Below are 12,525 nucleotides of genomic sequence, written 5' to 3'. Positions count from 1 at the left end.
AAAACAACAACCACCAAAAAAAAAAAAGGAAAACAGCAGAGATGATGTGTGCAGCATGCTCAGTCCAGCGTCTAACACCTAGCAGCAGCAGATGGCAAATAAGAGTTGAAGCTGTCCTGGGCTGTGGGACCCATGCCTGCTCACCGGGGGGCCCTCCAGCCTGGAGACCCCAACCAGTCCCATCCTGGCCTTGCGTATCAGCTCCTTACACTGCATAAGGAACTACTGCACACGTGGTGGCTTAGAGCAACACCCCTGCCTGAGCTTACAGTTCTGGAGGTCGTGGTGCAATGGGGTCCTCTGCCTAGGGTCTCCCAGGCTGAAACTGAAATGTGAGCCGCCTGCTGTCTGACGCGAAGCTTCCAGTTGTCTTCCCCAGCTTATTCAGGTTCTTCCTGAATTCACTTCCTTGCAGTCGTAGGGCGCAGTCCCCCTTTCCTTGCTGGCTGTCAGTAATAAACATTCAGTGCACAAATGAAAAAACCCACCCCAGGCCAGGCGCGGTGACTCGCACCTGTAATCCCAGCACTTTGGGAGGCCGCGATGGGTGGATTGCTTGAGGCCAGGAGTTCAAGACCAGCCTGGGCAACATGGTGAAACCCCATCTCAACTAATAAATACAAAAGTTAGCTGGATGTGGTTGTGAGCGCCTGTAATCGCAATTACTCGGGAGGCTGAGGCAGGAGAATCACTTGAACCCAGGAGGCGGAGGTTGCGGTGAGCGGAGGTCACGCCATTGCACTCCAGCCTGGGTGACAGAGCAAGACTCCATCTCAAAAAAAAAAAAAAAAAAAAAAAAAAGAACACACAGAGCTGCCTCCCATGAGCCTAGCCAAGGCCCGGCTGTGCACCTGCCACAGGGAGCTCTTTGGAAGGGCCGCCCTGCAGCCAGCCCCAGACAGGAGGCCCAGCAGCACTGGGTACAGAAGCACCATTTCTTCCCATCTCAGCCCTCAGCCCTGATCAGCCTCTCTTATTTTATTTTTATTTTTATTTTCTTGAGACGGAGTCTCACTTTGTCCCCCAGTCTGGAGTGCCATGGTGAAACCCTAGCTCACTGCAACCTCAAACTCCTGGCCTCAAGCCATCCTCCCGCCTCAGCCTCCCGGAGTAGCTGAGACTACAGGCTTGTACGACCACAGCCAGCTTATCTTTTAATTTTTTTTTTTTTTTGATGGAGTCTTGCTGTGTCGCCCAGGCTAGAGTGCAGTGGCGTGATCTCGGCTCACTGCAACCTCCGCCTCCCAGGTTCAAGCGATTCTCCTGCCTCAGCCTCCTGAGTAGCTGGGATTACAGTTGCCCACCACCATGCCAGGCTAATTTTTTTGTTTTTTGTATTTTCAGTAGAGACGGGGTTTCACCACCTTGGCCAGGCTGGTCTCGAACTCCTGACCTCGTGATCCACCCACCTCGGCCTCCCAACCTGCTGGGATTACAGGTGTGAGCCACTGCCCCCGGCCTTGATTTTTTTACTTAGAGACAGGGTCTCGGTGTATTGCCCAGGCTGGAGTGCAGTGGTGCCATCCTAGCTCACTGCACCCTCATTATGTTCTCCTGAAATTCGGCTTCGCTTCCCCAAGAACTTTTATTTTTACTTTTTTATTTTAGAGACAGGGTCTCACTGTGTTGCCCCAGGCTGGCTTTGAACTCCTGGCCTCAAGCAATTCTCCTGACTCGGCCTCCCAAAGTGCTGGGATTACAGGCACGAGCCGCCGCACCCAACCTGATCAGCCTCTTTTAACAGAGTCTGGGGGATTCAGGACCTTCCCTGCCAATGGAGGAACCGTCGGTAGCTCCCGCTCCCTCGCCTCTCTGGCCGCCAGGCCCAGGAGCCGCTCGGTAAAGTCCCTGTCTCTGCCAGGCCGGGTGCATTCTTGACATTCTTGTCCTTTTACGCAGGCCGCCCCGGCCAGCTCTCAGAAGCCTCCACCGGCTGCACGCTCTTTCCCTGCTGGTGAGAAGATGGCCCTGGCGGCGGCGGCTCCTGGTCGGTTTATCGAGCCGGGAGTGGCACTTTCCCAACTATGAGAACTATGCTTGGAATTCAGAGCCACCGCCAGCCTCTCTGGGTCTCGCTGTCACGGCTTCCTGTGCATCTGGAAAACACCTCCAAGAGTGGCCGTGGCATCACAGACCTAAAAAAGGAGCTGGGTTTGCTCCGGCAGGTCTCCCCGGGTGGAGGGAAGCCAGTCTGTCTCGCTGCCCGGCGGGCCTCGCTGTCTGCTCGGCAGAGACAGGCCAGGCAGGTTTGGACTTCTCGGGATGCTCCAGCCTCAGCGCCCCCAGGGTCCCTGCGAAATCTCCAACCACCCCAGGCCTGCTGTCTGCTTCTTGGCTTTACAGCCCAGGACACCTGGATTCAGCCCACCCACCCCCGAGCAGGGGCCCACACACCCACCCTCTGCACAGGCTGGGCACGCCGTCGTGCTAAGGGTCCCGGCAAGAATCAGTCTTAGAGCACAGGCCGGGTGTGGAGGCTCCGTCTGTAATCCCAGCACTTTGGGAGGCTGAGGCAGAAGGATCACCAGAGGCCAGGAGATCAAAACCAGCCTGGACAACATAGTGAGACCCCCATCTCTACAAAAAATAAAAAAATTAGCTGGGCATGGTGGCGTGTGCCTGTGGTCCCAGCTACTTGGGAGGCTGGGGCAGGAGAATGGCTTAGGCCCAGGAATTCAAGGTTTCAGTGAGCTGGGATCACACTACTGTACTCTAGCCTGGGCAACAGAGTAAGACCCCTTCTCAGAGAAGAAAAAGAAAGAAAGAAAGAAAGAGAAAGAGAGAGACGGAAGGAAGGAAGGAAGGAAGGAGAAAAGAAAAGAAAGAAATTGAGAAAGAAACAGAGAGAGAGAGAGAGGGAGGGAGGAGGGAAGGAAGGAAGGGAGGGAGGGAGGGAGGGAGAGCCAGAGAGAAAGAGAAAGAAAGAAGAAAGAAAAAAGGAAAGAAAGAGAGAAAGAGGGAGGGAGGAAGGAAGGAAGGAAGGAGAAAGAAGAGGTGTGAGTTCCTGGGATGGTGTGTATTTAGAATGCAGAACTGTAGGCCACTGGATGAGCAAGCCCTCTAGGTGGTTCTCCCTAAACCCTTTGGCCAATGTGACAGGGCAGCTGGGGGAGGGACGACACCCAGCCTCCAGCACAGAGGTCCATTCGGGGCTCCACTGGGACCGTGTCAGGTGTGTGTCCATCCCCCATTGGATATCATATGCATATAAAATTGAGCTTATGGCCGGGCGCAGTGTCTCCCGCCTGTAATCCCAGCATTTTGGGAGGCTGAGGCAGGCAGATCACCTGAGTTCAGGAGTTTGAGACCAGCCTGGCCAACACAGTGAAACCCCGTCTCTACTAAAAATACAGAAATTAGCCGGGTGTGGTGGCGGGTGCCTGTAATCCCAGCCACTTGGGAGTCTGAGGCAGGAGAATCACTTGAATCAGGAGGCAAAGACTGCAGTGAGCCGAGATCACGCCATTGCACTCCAGCCTGGGTGAGAAGAGGAAAACACCATCCAAAAAAAAAAAAAAAAATTGGTATATATGTTTATTTCTCAGTTTGCAAAAATATCCTTAATTTATTGTCATCACAAACAAATTTCAATTCTGATTGCTATGCAAAAAAAACAGAAGATAATCTGCTTTGCAACGCAGTTTATAGTTCATTTGTATACAGCAACATGCAATATATGAAAAATTACTAGCGAAACTACAAGTATTAAATACCAAAATTAGTTAACAGTTTATTATAATTTATTTAACAATCTAGGGCTGGGTGCCGTGGCTCACGCCTGTAATCCCAGCACTTTGGGAGGCCGAGGCAGGTGGATCATGAGGTCAGGAGATCAAGACCAGCCTTGCCAATATGGTGAAACCCCACCTCTACTAAAAATACAAAAGTTAGCCAGGCATGGTGGCGGGTGCCTGTAATCCCAGCTACTTGGGAGGCTGAGGCACAAGAATCGCTTGAACCCGGGAAGCACAGGTAGCAGTGAGCTGAGATGGCGCCACGGCACTCCAGCCTGGGAGACAGAGCGAGACTCCATCTCGAAAAAATATATATATAGCAAGGTGCGGTGGCTCACGCCTGTAATCCCAGCACTTTGGGAGGCCGAGGTGGGCGGATCACAAGGTCAGGAGATGGAGACCATCCTGGCTAACACGGTGAAACCCCGTCTCTACTAAAAATACAAAAAAAAATTAGCCAGGCCTGGTGGCGGACGTCTGTAGTACCAGCTACTCGAGAGGCTGAGGCAGGAAAATGGCTTGAACCCGGGACGCAGAGTTTGCAGTGAGCTGAGATTGCGCCACTGCACTCCAGCCTGGGCAACAGGGTGAAACTCTGTCTCAAAAAAAAAAAAAAAAAAGAAAAGAAAAAGAAAAAAAAAATATATATATATATATATATATCTCTCTCTAGGAAGTCTGAAGCCATCAGCACTTCCAGTGCAGTGAGGAATTCAGGAATCTCAGCAGAGCTGTTAGAGTAGTGAACCTTGTAAGTAAAATACATGCATGCCTTTCTATTGTGTTTTTTTAAAGACAGGGTCTTGCTCTGTTGCCCAGGCTGGAGTGCAGCGGTGCAATCATAGCTCACTTCAGCTTCCAACTCCTGGGCTCAAGCAATCCTCCTGCCTCAGCCTCCCGGGTAGCTGGGACTACAGGTATGCACCACCATGCCAGGCTAATTCTTTTTTTTTTTTTTGTAGAGACGGGGGTCTCACTATGTTGCCCAGGCTGGTCTCAAACTGCTGGCCTCAAACAATCCTCCTGCCTTGGCCTCCCAAAGTGGTAGGATCACAGGCATGAGTCACCACCACTGCTTATGGCCTGACGCATGCTTTGGATAGCATCGTGGAGGGATCTCTCTAAAATTGACCTGGTCGGTTTCATTCTCAGCAGATTGACCTGGGCCACTCAGCACGGCTTTCCTTGTTCCTGATGCTCGTGTATGTTCTCTTTTTACAATAAAGTCATCATCGTCAGAAGATACCAGTTTACCATCCATGGCATCAGGGCCTCCATGGCCACTGCAGCTTTTCTCCTCTCCATTCATTGTTGTGTTGTTTTGTTTTGTTTTGTTTTGTTTGAGACAGAGTCTTGCTCTGTTGTCCAGGCTGGAGGGCAGTGGCGCAATCATAGCTCACTACAGCCTCCGCCTTCCAGGTTCAAGCAATTCTCCCAGCTCAGCCTCCCGAGTAGCTGGGACTACAGGCATGCACCACCACATCCGGCTGATGTTTGTATTTTTTGGTAGAGATGGGGTTTCACCGTGTTGGCCAGGCTGGTCTGGAACTCCTGACCGCAAGTGATCTGCCTGCCTCGGCCTCCTAAATTGCATTCATTATGTTCTTTTGAAATTCTGTGTCGCTTCCCTCAATACCTTTCATAATTTCTCGTCAGCCCCGCAGTCACTGTAACCGGGTCCCAGCCTAAAACCACAACCCCCACTCCAGGGCCAGTTTCCCGCCTCCAGCTTCCTGTCCCATCAGAACCGTACACTTTGAGCATGCTCAGTGTATTGTATGTTGATTACATTTATATATTATGACCCTATTCTATATTCTATATCATATTTATTTTATTATAGCCAGGTGCCATGGCTCACACTTGCAGCCCCAGTGATTTGGGAGGCTGAGGCAGGAGGATCACTTGAGACCAGCCTGGGCAACATAGCTGTAGAGACTTCATCTCTACAAAAAATAAAAAACTAGCCAGGCCTAGTGGCATGCACCTGTAGTCCCAGCTACTCAGGAGGCTCAGGCAGGAGGATCGCTTGAGCCCGGGAGTTGGAGGCTGCAGTGAGCTATGATTGCACCACTGCACTCCAGCCTGGGCAACAGAGTGAGAACCTGGTTCTAAAAATATGTATGTGGCCGGGCGCGGTGGCTCATGCTTGTAATCCCAGCACTTTGGGAGGCCGAGGCGGGTGGATCACGAGGTCAGGAGATGGAGACTATCCTGGCTAACATGGTGAAACCCCGTCTCTACTAAACAAAATACAAAAAATTAGCCGGGCGCGGTGGCGGGCGCCTGTAATCCCAGCTACTTGGGAGGTTGAGGCAGGAGAATGGCTTGAACCCAGGACGCAGAGTTTGCAGTGAGCCGAGATCGCGCCACTGCACTCCAGCCTGGGCGACAGAGCAAGACTCCGTCTCAAAAAATATATAAAAATAAAAATAAAAATATGTATGTATATATATTTTATTATCTGTATAATAAAATATACACATACACAAATGGAGTCTGACCAGGAAGCACAGACTGTACCCCAAGGCCAAGAGAGCCCCTCCTGAGAACCCAGGGTGGCCCAGCCTCTGCACAGAACCCCTAGGGTGTCGTGGAGCACAGGGGAAACCGCTCTCTAGTTCTGAACTTTACAGCCGAGAAAGCTGAGGCTCAGGGAAGTCCAGGGGACGTGCTCAGAACCAGGTCTCCGGCCCAAGAAAGTCCTCCCTGTCGGGACCTCGCTGCAGGCCTCCTGTGCTCTGTCACATACACGACCCACACACGCTTCAGTGCGGCAGTGCTCTTGTCTGCAAGCCAGAAACACAGATCTTATATTTCTTGCTCCAAGACAAACAAAACATCGACTGTTTTAATCTTTCACTTTAGTTCTGATTAGGAAGAAAACATGTGGCTTCAGTTTCAAGAACAGCAAGCTGAGGCCCTTTTCTTTTCTTTTATTTTCTTTTTTTTTTTTTTGAGATGGAGTTTCGCTCCTGTTGCCCAGGCTGGAGTGCAATGGTGCAACCTCGGCTCACTGCAACTGCCGCCTACCAGGTTCAAGCGATTCTCCTGCCTCAGCCTCCTGAGTAGCTGGGAATACAGGCGCCCACCACCACGCCGGGCTACTGTTTTTGTATTTTTAGTAGAGATGAGATTTCACCATGTTGGCCAGGCTGGTCTCAAACTCCTGACCTCGCGATCCGCCCACCTCGGCCTCCCAAAGTGCTGGGATTATGGGCAGGAGCCACCTCGCCCGGCCTTCTTTTCTTTTTGAGATATGTCTCGCTCTGTTGCCCGGCTGAAGTACAGTGGTGTGGTCATAACTCACCGCAGCCTCCAACTCCTGGACTCAAGCGATCCTCCTGCCTCAGCCATCCAAGTAGCTGAGACTATAGGCACACACCACCACACCCAGCTAATTTTCTTATTTTTGTACAGGTGGGGTTTCACTCTGTTGCTCGGGCTGGTTTCAAACTCCTGGGCTCAAGTGACCCTCCCACCTTGGCCTCCCAAAGCCCTGGAATTCCAAGCATGAGCCACCACACCTGGCCCAGGATTTCAACATATGAACTTGATGGGGTCAGAGGAGGACACAAATATTTAGTCTGCAACAAACAGCCCATATGACTTTCCGAGTGTACCGTGTTCTAGGAATTCCGAGTCAAGGTCACCTGGCGCTAGAAGCCATTAAAAAACATGTGTTCCAAAAAGAAATAACATTTGAAGCCCGCATCGTAAAGAAGGAATATGTCACAGGGGAAAGAGATCTTCCAGGGTTAAGGTCGACATCTGCAAAGACAGGCATAGCCCCCGCTTCAGGCCCCAAGCAAATGTCTCTTGAGCGTTTATATATACCAGGTTCTGGGGACAACAATTCAGATCTTTTTTTTTTTTTTTTTTTTTGAGACAAGGTCTTACTCTGCTGCCCAGGCTGGAGTGCAGTGGCATGATCTCGGCTCACTGCAACCTCCACTTCCTGGGCTCAAGCGATTCTCCCACCTCAGCCTCCTGAGTAGCTGGGACTACAGGTGTGCACCACCACACCCAACTAGTTTTTTGTATTTTTTTTTTTTTTTGTAGAGTCAAGGTTTTGCCATGTTGCCCAGGCTGGTCTCGAACTCTTGGGCTCAAGTGATCCTCCTGCCTCAGCCTCCCAAAGTGCTGGGACTACCAGCATGAGCCACTGCACCCAGCCCCCAGATCTTTGGCCTCATGAGGCTTACAGTCCAGTAGGCATACAACTCAAATATCAAATTATAAATACTCCAAGAAAAGAAACAGAGGGCATGAGAGAATGATGTGGTGGGCTGAATGACTGGCTCCAAGATTGTTGTAACTGTTAATTTTATGTGTTAACTTGACTGGTCCATGGGGTGCCCAGATATCTGTTTAAATGTTATTCTGGGTGTGTCTGTGAGAGTGTTTCTGGATGAAATGAACCATTGGCTGTGTAAAGCATATTGCTCCCCCTCCCCAATGTGGAGGCCTCATCTAATCAGTTAAAGCCCTCAATAGAACAAAAATGCTAAGTAAGAGATAATTCCTCCTGCCTGGCAGCCTTCAAGCTGACAGATAGGTTTTTCCAGCCTTTGGACTCCAGTGGAAACATCTGCTCTTGGGTCTCAAGCCTGCTGGCTTTCAGACAGAAACTATCAGTTCTCGTGTGTCTCTAGCTTGCCAATTGTACATCTTATGACTTCTCAGCCTCCATAATTATGTGAGCCAATTTCTTATAATAAATATCTTCTGGGCAAGCCATCTACCTTCTCTGGGTCTTAGTTTCCCAGGGACAGCCATCTCCCTCATGGCCCCCTCCAGGGTTTCCGAATCTGGAAAATGCTGAGCTCATGAGGCCACAGGGTGAGAAAGGAGATGATCCTGGAGCCATGCATCAGAGAAGGCAGTTCTTTGACGGGATTGGAGCTGGGGGAAGAATTCCTAGCAGTGGGAATTGAACAATAAGCCTTGATTTTTGCACTTGATTTTGTAAGGAATTGGAAGCTGCTGGTGGTTTCTGAGTAGGGAAGGAACAGATTCAACTGCATTTTCAGAAGCGCACTCTAGCTGTTAGGAGATGGAGGGAGTGGGGAGTGGAGCGGAGGCCATTGGTGGAGTACACAGGGATCTGCCTGAGGCTGCAGAGCACTGCTGAAGTGGACATCCAAGGAGGGGCTGGCTGGACTGAAGAAAAGTCTCTGGGGACAGCTGGCATTGACTCTTATCACACTGACATTGGACCAGTCACAGCAGATGGGGATGTATATATATATTTTCAGATGCTGACTTCATTTTGTGTGTGTGTAGAATTGCAAAATTCCATTAATGTCACTAGTAAACTCCTGAAGTAATATTTATAACTCCTATCACTGGAATCCAATGACCAAAATTATATAATAAAAATTGTATAATAAAAATATGAAGGCAGAAGCATAGAACATCTTCTGTTGTGGGTTGGTTGGAGGTGAGGACTGAGCTGAAGGCTGATATGATTCATGTGTGTTTGTTCTAAGGCTTTTGCAGAGTTTTTCACTTCCTGTTGATCTTTCCACTGGAATTTTAGAATTATTTTATCAAGCTCTTTCCTCTCTACAACATTTTTGTTGTTTTTCACTTCTTCCTGCATTTTCTACCTTTCATCTGGAATTATCTTTCTCTAGTTTTACCTTTTAAAAGGCAAGTCTGTTGGTGAGAAAGTCTGGTTTTGTTTATCTGAAAATGCCCTTATTTCCCCCTAATTCTTGAAGGATATTTTCACTGGGTCCACCTAATTGCTGCTGTTTTTTCCTCTGGCAACTTTTGTTTGTTGATTTTTGTTTGTAATTAACTGATTTTATCAAAGTCCAATTCAAATGCAGTAAGATGAACAGATCTTAAAGATACAGTTTGATGGATTTTAGCAAATGTGTACACCTGTGTACGCCAACAGCTCAACCAACATAGAGAACATCACCATCACCCTAGAAGTTATTTCATGGCCCTTTCTAGCCAACACCCTGGCCAGAGGCAGCAACCTCTGTTTTCATTTCTATCACCATAGTTTTGCCTATTCTTGAACTTTATATAAATAGAATTATATAATATGCACCTCTAATATCCAGCTTCTGTTGCTTTACTTTTTTTATTTTTGAGAGGCATTTATTTTTTAAATATTTAATATTAATATTTAATATATTAATATTAATTAAATACTAATATTTAATATTGAATAATGTATTATCTTTTCTATTTTTTAGAATACATTTATATTTTTGAGAATCATACACATTGCTTGATCTCTCAATAGTTTATTCTTTTTTTTTGTGCAGCCGTATTTCATTGTGTGAAATGCCATGGCTTGTTTATTCTCTCGTTGACAGGCATTTGGGTTGTTTCCAGGTTTTGCTGTTATGAGTAAAAGCTTATGAACATCTCGTACAAGTCCTTTTATGGAGACATGTTTTTATTTATCTTGAGTAAATCCCTAGGAGTGGAATTGCTGGGTCATAGGTGAGGTATGTGTTCAGCCTTATAAGAAACTGCTAAGCCGTTTTCCATGGTGGTTGTACTATTTCACATTCCTGTCAGTAATGGACGATGCATCCAGTTCTTCTACATCCTCCCAAATATTTAGTGTTGTCAGTCTTTTAAATTTTTGCCACTCTAGTGGTTGAGAGGCAGTCTCTCTTGATGGCTTTAATTCATATTTCCTTCATGACTAATCATTAGACACCATTTCATGTGCTTATTGGCCATTTCTCTGCCACTTTTTAGGACATTTCTTTTGCCTGAGGTTCTAGGAATTCTGAAATCTGTGGCTTGAGGTCTTTTTATCAGTTTTAGAAAGTTATTGCTCATTATCTCTTCAAAGATTGTTCCTGCTTCATTCTCTCTCTCCTCCTTCTGGTGTTCCAATAACACGTATATTATACGTCACTGCATCTTCTATGTCTTTTGCTCTTTCTTCTGTAGTTTCTTTCCCTTTGTGTCTTCTTGCTTCATTCTGGATATTTTTCTCTGTTCTGTCTTCCAGTTCACTAATTTTTATTTCTTCCATTGAGTTTTTACTTTTCAGATATTGTCATTTTCTCCATATCCACTGGTTCCTTTTTTCCCCTATTGTTCCAGTTTGCTGCTAAAATTCCAATCTCATCTTTTTATCTCCTTGAACGTAATTAACACAATTAATTTAAAGTCTCTGTCAATTCCCAGTATATGGAAACCCTGTGGGTCTCTTTGTAGTGCTGGTTTTTTTTTTTTTTTTTTTTTTTTTTTTTTTTTTGAGACGGAGTCTCGTTCTTTTGCCCAGGCTGCAGTGCAGTGGCGCGATCTCGGCTCACTGCAAGCTCCGCCTCCCGGGTTCACGCCATTCTCCTGCCTCAGCCTCCCGAGTAGCTGGGACTAGAGGCGCCTGCCATGGCGCCTGGCTAATTTTTTGTATTTTTAGTAGAGACGGGGTTTCACTGTGTTAGCCAGGATGGTCTTGATCTCCTGACCTCGTGATCCGCCTGCCTAGGCCTGCCAAAGTGCTGGGATTACAGGCATGAGCCACAGCGCCTGGCAGTGCTGGTTATTTCTGCTGATTTTTGTTTATGTGGTCCTGGCTCCTCGTATGTCTTACTTGCATGCCAGATATTGTATTGTGCTTTTTTTTTTTTTTTTTGGGACGGAATCTCGCTCTGTTACCCAGGCTGGAGTGCAGTGGCACGATCTCGGCTCAATGCAAGCTCCACCTCCCGGGTTCACGCCACTCTCCTGCCTCAGCCTCCAGAGTAGCTGGGACTACAGGCGCCTGCCACCAAGCCCGGCTAATTTTTTGTATTTTTAGTAGAGACGGGGTTTCACCATGTTAGCCAGGATAGTCTTGATCTCCTGACCTCGTGATCCACCCACCTCAGCCTCCCAAAGTGCAGGGATTATAGGCGTGAGCCACCGCGCCCGGCCTGTATTGCGGATTTGCATGTAGAAATAATTTGAGGCCTGGGATCGTATTATTTTCTTCCAGAGGGGATTTATGTTTACTTCTTCCAGGCATTTGGGGCCACCAGCAATCTCGCATCACCTTAATCCAATATTAGGGATTGAGATTATTCAAAACTCAGCTGTAGTTGCTATAAGGACCTGTCTGCTTCCTCTTGATCTTTACTCCTTTTTTTTTTTTTTTTTTTTTTTTGAGACGGAATCTCACTCAGCTGCCAAAGCTGGAATACAGTGGCACGATCTCGGTTCACTGCAACCACCGTCTCCCGGATTCAAGCGATTCTCTCATCTCAGCCTCCTGACTAGCTGGGATTACAAGCACCCACCATCATGCCCAGCTAATTTTTGTATTTTAGTAGAGACGGGGTTTCACCATGTTGACCAGGCTAGTCTTGAACTCCCGACCTCAGGTCATCCACCTGCCTCGGCCTCCCAAAGTGCTGGGATTCCAGGCGTGAGCCACTGTGCCCGGCTGTGACCGTTACTCTTACAGTGCAATATTAAGTTGTCCCAATTCACACCAAGGGGGAATTTACCAAGCCATCTCTCCTCAGGAAACCCTGGACCTCAATTTCTGTACCCTTGGCCTCGTGAAGCTGATAGAAATATCACTCGGCCTCTCAGCAAACCCTCCCAACCCCAGGAAAAAGTGACCCCAAACCCAGGCTCTCTTTCGATCCTCCCCTAAATCCTGGCTGGAAATTCTCCATTATCTTAATAACCCTGCAGGCCCTTGAGCAGATGCTTTGACATTCTGCCCAGCTTTTCTTTCTTTTTTGAGACAGGGTCTCACTCTGTCACCCAGGCTGTAGTGCAGTGGCACAACGTCAGCTCACTGCAACCTCTGCCTCCT

The 12,525-nt window shown here is 48.0% G+C and overlaps 1 protein-coding gene across 3 annotated transcripts in view; it reads left to right on the top strand.

Annotated features, from left to right (window-relative positions):
- Window positions 1-12,525, top strand: part of GNG7 (G protein subunit gamma 7) — a 193,532-nt gene that overhangs the window by 163,822 nt on the left and 17,185 nt on the right. The window contains exon 4 of one of the 3 annotated variants that reach the window (XM_055371192.1): window positions 4,408-4,485. The exons of the other annotated variants lie outside the window; for them this stretch is intronic. The gene's annotated coding sequence lies outside the window, so the exon portion shown is untranslated. The remainder of the gene's footprint in view (window positions 1-4,407; window positions 4,486-12,525) is intronic. 3 annotated transcript variants of the gene reach the window in all.

This window comes from Gorilla gorilla, chromosome 20 (genome assembly GCF_029281585.2).
Source record: "Gorilla gorilla gorilla isolate KB3781 chromosome 20, NHGRI_mGorGor1-v2.1_pri, whole genome shotgun sequence".
Classification (NCBI taxonomy): Eukaryota; Metazoa; Chordata; class Mammalia; order Primates; family Hominidae; genus Gorilla; species Gorilla gorilla.
This window is presented reverse-complemented; position numbering and strand designations above follow the sequence as displayed.